Raw genomic sequence first — 11,275 nt, 5'->3', positions numbered from 1 at the left:
TGCTTGGTTTCCCCCATCTTGAATTTTATTATTCTTCTTCTTCTTCCCTTTCTTCTTCTTCTTATCCACCTGGTTATTAGTGTCAACACTTTCAGCAGGCGAAGAGAAAGAAGGTGAGGAAGAAAAAATCGAGGAAGAAGGAAAAGGTTCAACTTTAGGATCCACTGGAAGTTGATTTTGTCCAGTTGGAGGAGTACTTGATTGTAGAGAAATCATGACATTTTGAACCAAGGAGGTTGAAAATAACCATACTAGCAAGCCAATGGTAAATTCAAGAAGGGACAATGTAGCCATATAAGGAGCATCAATATTTCTGAAAGGAGGAAAAGGACTAAGATTCCCATCGAAAGGAATTCCCTGATTCATGGACTCCGGAGTTGTTGCCATACGTTTCAACCTAAGATCAGCTAAGGAGTGAGCATGGAGGATGTTATATATGGTCAATTAATTTTATTTTAATCAAAATAACATAACAAAAAAAAAAGAGGGATAATCTAGGCAAAAGGACTACCAAGCAACTGTGAACTACGGAATACCTCTCTGCGAACCGAGAAGTACGGGCAGGAAATCTCCTTGAACGTTGTGTTTGGAATATCATAGTGTACAAGGTGGATGACTCAATTACCTAAGGATGGATAAAAAACTAGTGCTTTCCTACCATATATACCTGAAAGTACGTGTAGGCCCAATCTGTATTAGCATTTCTAATGCGAAACTGCACAGTGAGAGAATTCCTTTAAACTTTAAGTACTATAACACCACCCTATATACCTAAAGGTACGTGGACGAGCTATGATATGATCATGTATGTGGAATGAGGTATCATACTTGGAATGTATCATAGACAAGTTAGTGACAACTGCTATGTTTTATGATGTTGTAACACGTCTCTAGCCTAGAACGTCTAAATGTTTTGCGTTAGGTGACAATGCTCCATTAGGTTAATTGAGATTAATATTAAGTTGATATTAATTAAGAATTCCCCTTCCAAGGTTCACAATGTTATGACTTTGAAATTCCTAGAATGCAACTAACATGAGAAACATTCTTTCATTCAATTAACAATGAAAACTGTAGCTAGTAAGCGATAGAGCAATCAAATCTTTAACAAAAAGAAAATAGCAGACCTAATGCAATTTCCCTAAACTATTCCTATAAGCACAAACAAACCTCTAATTTCATAATGAAAGTTTTTGTTTTCATCCCCTTTAGCATTTAAATGATCAAAAGTAAAATAATGCACATAGAATCAATCAATCTTTTTGCAAGAACAAAGACTTTACAATTGTTCCTTTTGAAAAGAACTGAAGACTTTTACGACACTTTCTTTTGAGCAAAGATTAATCGACTATAAGCTAAATTTTACAATGAATAGATAATGATAAAGAAATCATTTAAGAAAAATTAAACAATCAAGGAAAAAATAGGGCTAGAAAAGGAAATACAATCTTGATTTCAGAGACACAACCATCATTGATCATTCAGTAAGCAGAAACAGAAGGAAATTTGGAGAAAAACCAATTCAAAGGTGAGAAATTTTACCTATGGAGGATCAATGCATCCCCGAATGGGAGATAGTGTGCTTCATAGCATTATCCTTAAGCCAAGGGTGCACTATAGTGCATTGTGTCCTAACCAAACCTACGCTAGTGCCAGAGAGGCCATCCTAGGGGCTTTCAAGCACAATTTTTACTAAAAAACACTTCAAAAAGGTTGAAACTAGATCAATGGAAGAAATTAAAGTCTACTAGAGTGTACTAGGATGATGGTAAACTACTTGGAATGATGATCGCTCCCCAGTATGGTTGTGAATTTGTTAGGTGGGATTTTGCATCTATGGATAAATACAATTTCCCTAGGTGGGTAGCTAAACCTAGAATAATAGATTTAAAGCATTTATCCTTTTTCTATAAAAGACAAATAAGACAAGGTACCTACTTCAGAGACACAACCATCTCTCTCTTTGTCTCCTTCGTATGGCTCCTATCGCTCCTTCTTGAGCTTAATCTGCTCGACTAGTACCTGCAATCATAAACAAAAAACAAAAACCAATCAAAGCAAGAGATCTATCTACTATAAGCAAATGGAATCAAAAGAATTTACACATATAACCACCATACATAAATACAAGAATATGGAAAAAGGTGTAATAAACTTTATTAAATAGAAGGAAGAGTTACAACCATGAAGTCTGATTCAATGTCACTCCTCCAGCTTGAGCTCCATCCAACATCACATCAAAAGAAAAAAAATCTGGCAGCATAACAATACTTTCTTAGAATCTCAAACCTCACACCAACTGTATCTCCTTACAAATTCTCAAATTCCAGCCCTTGATCACTTAGATGGGTGCTCAATTTATAGAAAAATGGAGGTGGTTTGGTCATAAATGAGGGTATGGAATGGCCTTCCAAACTTAGAGTTAGTTTCCATTGAGGAAGGGATGAGAGGATAGGAGATTACTTAACTCATTCCCTATTAAATTTCGAGCTGATAGGAGATGCTAAGTGTGGGAATATTCTAGAAGGCTCTAGAAGATAAGAATATTCCCAGAATCCTATGAGGATTTTGCTCAATCTCACCCACAACAATTCAAGGTGGGCCTAAGTGCACTGAAATACACCTAGACATGGGCCTACCAGCATTGAATTACATTTACCCCTGACCAAGGCTGCATTGGTCCCTCAAGCAGGAATTTCTGGAGGGCTTCAGGCCAAGAATATTTTAGGGAAGGAGGCATTCAAAGTGATGACTTGTCTAGGGCATGTAGCAACTGAATTAGGGTTTGATGAGCCCTAAAAGTATTGATCTGAATGATGGGATTGATGTGTGCAAATAGACCTGTAACATGTATGCAGTGGAGGTGAAAATGGAGGTGGTGTGGGTGGATGTGGTATTCTTGGGAACCCTCGCCTTATTCACTAGACAACACTCTGTGGAGAAGCTTGTGCTACTTCTTCGTCATCACTCAAAGGAGGCTCAATCAGTGGGCTATATTTAGGCCATGTTCCTTTTCTATCCCTGAACAACCTTCCACTTCATGTAGCTCCAAACATCGAGGTAATTTCATAACCTGCTTTTCACACAAGAGCATTTTAATCCAAGTATTCAAAGACCTTAAGTACTTACCTCACGGTCCCTTGACGAAGCATCACTCTACTTCGTTGTAGCTAACCAAAGTATCGACCATGAATTCCATCACAAATCCTCCTATGACATGATCAAGCCAGTGATTGACAACATGTGTGATGTTATCTTCAAAGGCTTTCAATCTCCGCACTAACTCCGGGGTCCACGCTATCGGACTGCCAAGCCTCCACCTCCCTTGGTCATCTACCAATTTAGTGATCTACTCGTATACTTTGACTGGGAAGGAACATAAGAAAATTTAATGTATCTCTGTGTACAAATACCTGCCAAACCACTGTTTTTTTTAATCGTGGGCTCCTGTTTTCTTGTGTCGTGAATTCATGGATCTCCCTATCCAACCAATCTTCAATTTCCTTCGTAGTTGGATTCTAGTGATGTGACATCACACATCTCTCTATGCAGATCATGGTCCTGACAATGAAACCATTTGTTGGCTTAGGAGGTCCCAACCTAGGTTCATCATTAAGTTAGCCAAGAAAATCCCTACACTACTAGCCCTTTCGGCGTCAATGTGCAGAGTGCAATCTGAAGTCTTATCCAAAGCAGTATGGGCGGATGCTGGAACTAAGTTTCCACACCCAAAGATGGTTATGATGTCTTTTTATATCCCTTTTTCTTCCTTCATGCAGATCGATAATCCCTTGTGTCTTATCGATATAACTTCCTCTTACGAGGCTCTAGACCTTCATGAAGGTCTATGATGGTCTTTCGTGGACCTTAAATAGGAAAATCAACCATTTACGTGCCTCTCTAATTACTCCTAAGTCTATTATTATCCATATCGGCTTAAGTGTTTGATATCTTTAGCATGCATTAAGATATTCTTCGCATAAATAGATATTATTACTTGCATTCATACAACAATGTAAAACATATATACTCACGCATCAATACAACATTAAATCATAAACCTAGTATTCATCATATCATAATTGCATTTATTCATAAAAGAAGTAAATATATCAAACACTGGTATTTCCAGAGTAATCTTCTTTATTAATTCCTTAGATCTTCTTACAGACACAAACTACCCTCTGCACTCAGCTGCAGGGGTCCACACACTCAGCTGTGGAATTATACCCTAGGCCTATGTGCACACAGCTACAGAGCCTCTCTTTTACTCTAAGACCTTTCACTCTTTTTACTAATTACCCATTACATCATCATCCTAAATAATAATACTCCTTTTTATAAAATCCCATGGTCCACAGAAGATGGGTAGATCTTCTAAAGTCGACACGACTTACATAAGTAGAAGGGTAGAACCCTTTATAACACTTTACATCTACATGCTCTGCAACCACAAATTGCGGAGACTTTACACTTTACATACAAAAATTTGGGCTTTCTGCCCCAAAACGTTGCCTTTTAGCCCCAAAATTGACCCTAGGGGACTTTGTCCCAACACACGGTCTTTAAAAGAACATTTAAGTAAGTGTATATAGTAATGGTACTTTAAGGTATGTCACCAAATCCATTTTCAATGACACTTTTGGTGAGGGTCATTAAAGGCCTGTCATTAATTCTCTCTTAGGTGATGCTTTTGCTGAGAGTCATTAAAGGCCCATCACTAATTCTCTCTTTGGTGACACTTTTAGTGATGATATTTTATTGACCCTCGCTAATGCTCTTTTTGGTTACTTTTAGTGACAGTCAAAAAATGTTCATCATCATTGATCATTCCAATGAATTTTTGATGACGCTATGTACCTATTACTATATTTTTTGTCAAAGATAATGATTTAAGACCATTGTTGTGGAGTCTTTTTCATTATGTGTCCAAGGTAATAGTGGTTATAGTCAGTGAATTTGTAAAGAATTAATTAGTGTGTATCATTTCCCTCAAGTCATAAGAATATAGTTTTTCTATGAGAACACATGATTCATCTCTATTAGGTTTATTATGTAGCAATTTTCCTTTAAATAAATTTCCACTAGTGTGTGTACGAACTATATTAATTAATACATAATAAAGATCTATCAATTATATTAATGAGAGATACCTATCACTTCTCAACACTCATGGCACACCTTAACATTCTTTGGAACAGGACACTAACATTCCTTGGCACCTCGCATGTCTTGGAACATCTTTGTACCTAGAACATCTTGCCATGAGTAGGATGCCAAAGCACATGTTGGCATGTTGTAGCATATCATAGCACTCCCCCATCATGTGTTGGCATGCCTTGTAGTCCCTAGCATGCCCTGGAACACCTTGGCATAATATTGAATTGAGAAACATTAGCACTTGGCACACATTGGCAGTTGGCATGTATTGGAACATATTATTAGTGTGCCTAGTATGTCCCTTTTGAAAGAGATAAAGTCCCAACTTCTTAACCCTCTTATGTGTTCATTTCCTTACATTTTGGCTTGGTATTCCTTTTGTTGCCTTCAAACTTCTTGACGCATATTGGCATACTCTAGCACCCTGCACATCCTATCATGTCTTAGCACCTGGCATGCCTTGGCACTATTTCGCACATGTTAGCACACCTCGAAACTACTAGCACACTCTAGCGCTTCTTGACATGCCCTGATATTCCCTAGAATGCCTTACTAGTTCTTATCATACCTTTTCACTCCCTCCTTGGCATGACAACTAGCACTCATTGACACTCCCTTACATACCCTCATATTCATTCACTTCCATGCATTTTGACCTAGTGCTCCCTTGTGTTTTCTAGTACTCCCTAACACTCCTCAACACACATTGGAACTCTCTAGCACATCTTAGCACTCTTTAATATGATCTTCCACTTCATAACATGCATCACACTCCCTGGTGCACATTGGCACTTGGAACATTTTGGCACTTGGAAAGTCTTAGCATATTTGGCATGCTTTGAGATGATTTGGTATGCTTTGGAAGGGTTTAATATTAAAATTATTTGAGATCAATTATTGGAAACTAGATGAGAAGAAACAAAGGAATATTTGACACTTAGAATTCACTGACACTTAGCACTTAGCACCTATTGGCACCTAGTGTTGGTGTGCCTAGCATGCCCCTCATGGAAAAGATAAATTGATGACTTGTTAACCCTGTTATGTGCTCATTTCCTTGAAGTTTAACTCGTTCCTCCCTTTTGTTGCCTTGACATTCCCTGGCATGAATTGTCACACCCTTGTACATCTTGGCATGCCTTAGCACTTGGCACATCTTAGCTTGTTGGACATGTCTTCATACTATCTGGCACATGTTACCATGCCCTAGAATTCCATAACACACCTTTGCAGTCATGAACTCACAACTAGAATAACATTTTTCCATGATTTGGGAACCTTACATTCGCTAGAACACCTTTCCACTCCCTAGTTGTCATTCCCTCTGTAGTCCTCCACAATGTCTTGAGCTGATGAGGAGATTGACGAAGTAACCATAGACCAAGATTTTAGTTTGGTAGCTAGCCCTCCCAAACTAGGGAGGGCTCTCTCTAAGAAATCACAACAAAGAGATGACTGGAATGTAAAATATTTTAGGCTAGATAAGTAGGCTCAGGTGGGTTTTGGAAAATTTAGGGTTTTACAGTTGGATAAGGGAGAAAAACCAGGTAGCTAGGTCAAAGGATCAAAGGGTTACATTAGAAAAGATATAAAGGAGCAAGGTAGCATTACTTTTTTGATGGATCTTAGGGTCTATTAGTGTAGTGTAGTGTTTAGAAGAAGCAAAAGGTCTTAATGAGCATGAAACATGAGTTCATTAAGCAATAAATAAAGCAACATAATGATTTTTCAATCAAAACAGAGCTTTATGCAAAGTATCCTCTTTATAAAATGTAAGGAAAACAATTGATTAATGCAAAGATAAGATGAATATCTTTCATATAAAGCTATAACAAAGAAAAAATGACATCACAAACTTACTGCACATGAATTCCTATATAATAGCTGCAAACTGTGTCCTTTGATTTCCAGAAAATGTCCAAGTATAAGCTACAATAGTTCTCTCCTATGAAATCCAACCCGTTGTATCACTAAAAAATGATACATAAATAGGAGAAGAACATCTCCCCACTCTCCGGGGTTGAATCCATGACTCTAGGAACTGTTCCATGAGGTGTTCTAACCAAACCCTAATGTCTAGGGAAGTTAAAAACAACTTCTATAATTAACTTTCACTCGAACCTCTCTCATAAATGAGGTCAAATTTACATCAAAACAAATTAAAAATACTAACCACCCATTATTTACATTTAATTTTACCCCTTACATTAATTTTCTTCACGTTTTCTTCTTTTATCGAAGTCAAACTAGGATTTACAAAAAATTACACAGTGAAAATTTTACAAAAATCTCAGAAATTTCCAGGTGTGCAGCAAGCCGTTGGAGGCCATTTTTGAGTGCCTTTCTGAAGTCCAGATCAAGATCTCAAGCTTTTTTTGGAAATATGGGAGAGTTTATATGTCTTTAGAGTATTTTTTCATTCAAAAGGACCTATTTTTGGCTGATATATGGCCATTCTCCAAAGGTGTCTCCAGGTGCGCAATGAAATGGAAAGAGGGGCAGAAAGGTGATTTTTGGCTTCTTTTTTGCAAATTTCTCAAAAACTGATCCCCATACTAGGAATGTAGGAAAATGGGTTTTGAGAGCTGGTCGTAAAATCTCCAAAAATTTTGATTTTCCATCATTTCAAGCCCTACAAAGAAGTGAACTAGGAGCTTCCTGTGCTCCTAGACAGCAAATTGCAAAAAAATTGCAAGTTTGCACCAAAACACAAAAATTTCTCCAAATCCTCCCAAAATTTTTCCAAAGATGCCTGATGAGGTATGTTATGAATTCATGGATGTGTCAGCAAGAAAATATAACTTAGCCTTCTCCTCTTGGCTGATTAGAGTTTCCTTGAGTTTTTCCTTCAATTGCTTGATTTTTACCTTGGCAACTTGATTCCTTGTGTAATAACGGATGGTCATTTTCTTTGGAACTAGTTAACGCTATTGGCATTTTCAAGGAGCTTCTCAAGGTGGAAATTGACTTTATCAAGCCAAAAATCCCTGTCCTCATTTATTTCCATGGAAATCCTATATTCAAAGGTGAATTCTTCCATTGGTGGCTTTTGTTCTCTTTCCCTCTTAACTGCCTTCCTAAGACCCATTGTCCTTGGGCTCTTCCTTGCCACATGTACTTCATGATTCTCATTGTCATCATGGTCCACCACTTCTTTGCCTTTCATCTCTTGTTTCTTCACTTTGAATATCTCTTTCTCCATGACTAGTTGTTTTGCCTTAAGTTGACTATTTTCTTGCTCAAGGAATGAAATGATGAATTTGGCCCTTTCTAAATTGTCCTTCAGCTACATGATTTGAGAATCCTTCTATTTTATTACTTGTTGTAGGGCTTGGTTCTCATCATTTGCCTCCAATTCAAATAGGTCAAATTCATGCTCAATGGGCTCCTCATCATGCAAATAAACCTCATGATGTGATGGTGATCCTTGTTCTAGTGATGTAGTAGGCTTGGCCCCTTGCTCAATTTGAGGAGAAAATTGTTGGGCATGGAATCCCCCCACAACAGGTTTTGGGGCTCAAAGCCAAAGTTTTGGTCAAAGCTTTTGTAAGACTCCACAAATTGCAGTTGCGGCATGCGAAGTAAAGGTTAAGTCATAGGGCTGTACACCCCAAAGTAATGTAATGTAATGTAAAGTCATGTCAGCCTACACATGGTCCATGGACCATGGGATTGTATAAATAGAGTCAAGCTCTAAGTTGTAAAGATAGTGGAGGATAAGGCTAGTAGTGAAGGAATGATTCTAGCTTAGAGTAGGATTCTTAGTGTATTGGGTTGTAGTAGTACGAAGACGCTCTATAGTTGAGTGCACAGAGGCCTAGTAAAGTCCACAGCTGAGTGCGCAGACCCCTGCAGCTGAGTGTGTAGGGTGGTGTCGATTTTGTAAGCAAGATTAAAGATTAAATAAAGAGAATTTGATTCCTATTTCTATTAAATTGTTGTGTATTATCTTCTTTATGTTTGTATTCGTTTATGTATCGCGCGCACTGATATGATTGTTGAATATGCTGTAATAACCATAAATCTTACACACATAAGTCAAGTAATCAATTAATTAGCAAGGAACTTGGGTATTATACGCGTCACGCCACGAGTAGGGTTGTGTGGAAGCCGCATCGGAGGTTGTGAACGGATTGCAAGTGTGCATAGTGACAGGTCAGACCGCAAACCTCCAGAAGCCCCTCAAACATCCCAAGGGTGAAGAAACCTGGTTCTAGCACCCTCCCATACTACTTCAGTTGATACCTCAGTCTGCGCTCCATGGACTCTTGCCAAAAGGGCCAGTAATACCGAGATTTGCTTGGTTAACTCACCTCTGAACCTAGGTCAGGCCCATACAAGCCAACAAATGGTTCTATTACCGGGACTAGGATTTGCATAAAGGACGTCTGATGTCATGCCACTGGAATCCTACAAAGAAATAAATTGAAGAGTGGTTGAACAAAAATATTCATGAGTTCGTAGTGCAGGAAAATAGAAATATATGAGCATCTAAGGAACAATGGTTGGATCACTACTTTTACACTAAAATCCACGAAATTTTCTTTGCATATTTTCCATCTGAGCTATATGAGTGGATCGCAAAGTTAGTAGACAGCCAAGGAAGGTCTAGGATTGACAAACCAATAGCATGGACTCCGGAACTAGTGCACAGACTAGAAGTCTCAAAAGATAAGTTAGCGTGAGCTGTGGACCACTGGCTCAACGAAATAATAGGAGGATTTATCACTGAGTTCGTGGTACACACATCCGTTAGCTACAACGAGGAAGAGCGACATTTTAAGCACCATGTAGTGAGCTTATGCTTGATGTTGGATACTTGTTGATGATGCCAAATCGCGATGAACCTCAAAAAGTATACATTCCTCATTCCCTTTGGGAACCCATTGGGAAATGTGGTCTGCAAACAGGGACTAATGGTAGACCCCGTGAAGATTGCAGTAATTCTGAATTTGGAACCACCACGAAGTGTTAAACAGTTGCACGCTATCTTGGGACATACAGGGTACTACAGGAAGTTCATCAAAAGCTATGCTCAAATGATGTGCCAATGGAGAAGTTGTTGAAAAAGGATGTCACATTCTGATGGAATGATGATTGCATGAAGAACTTGGATGTACTAAAAGAGAAACTGGCCTCCACCCCAATCCTTGTCTTCCCAAAATAGGATGTGGAGTTTCATGTCCATGTTGACATGTCATGTATAACACTAGGATCAGTGCTGTTAGAGTCGGTCTTGTCAGTCCTCCGTCAGAGATCAAAACTCCTTTTGCATTTAATTTTTAGGTGTCTCGCTCCATTCACTCAGCTGCATTCTGCTAGGGCCATGCCATAACCTGATGGAAGGGCCTTACCATTCATTCCCCTCATGTCCTATACCTGTTGGCTCAGGTCTTTTCATCAATGTGTATTAAAGTCCATGACAGTCAATGTTTGATCTTTTATGGATGAGAGTCATTTCGGTCATTAAGTTTAGGGATTACTCATTAGGTCTTCAAATAATGTCCAATAAAGCCAGCAAGGCTAGAGGGAGGCTCTTATAAAGTTGTGATTCAAATACTTTCATCGTCATGTTGATAGAATACGACTGTTCTTCAAAACTTTGTTTTGAAGAAAAGTCAACAATTTGTCATTTGTAAAAAATTTCAAAAGTTTCTCAGTGGATTTCTCCAAGTGAAACCCTGGTCTCCTTAGCCAAATTCCATGTCGGCTACCCCTACAAAAAATCACCAAAAAATTTCATCATTTTAGTCAAAGAAATCAAAAGGAAGTGTGAAAAACAGAGTTGTATTAATTGTGAAAAAGTGTCAAACTGAAAACATTACAAAATGGGTTTTGGAGGAAGAAAAAAAATCAAATCCAACTCTTGCAACATATTTATCCAAGTTATATAAATCATTTCTGTCAAGTTACATTCAAGAAATCTGATTGCAAAGTCAAATTTTGAGATTGGAGAACAAACTGCCGTTTGGAAAGGCCGTGACTGTGTTAAGAATTGGAGCGCGCCGCACAGGTGAAGTATTGCGGCACACATAGAGCACGCGGTGCACTGGGGATATCTGCTAAGTGTTAATTTGAACAGGCACAACACATATAGAGAGCGCGGCGCACTGGG

The sequence above is a fragment of the Pinus tabuliformis genome, chromosome 2_2 (assembly GCF_031772625.1).
Source record: "Pinus tabuliformis cultivar Carrire ecotype Pingquan chromosome 2_2, CPIR1, whole genome shotgun sequence".
NCBI classification, from domain to species: domain Eukaryota; kingdom Viridiplantae; phylum Streptophyta; class Pinopsida; order Pinales; family Pinaceae; genus Pinus; species Pinus tabuliformis.
The sequence above is the reverse complement of the archived record's forward strand: the minus strand, read 5'-3'. Positions refer to the sequence as shown.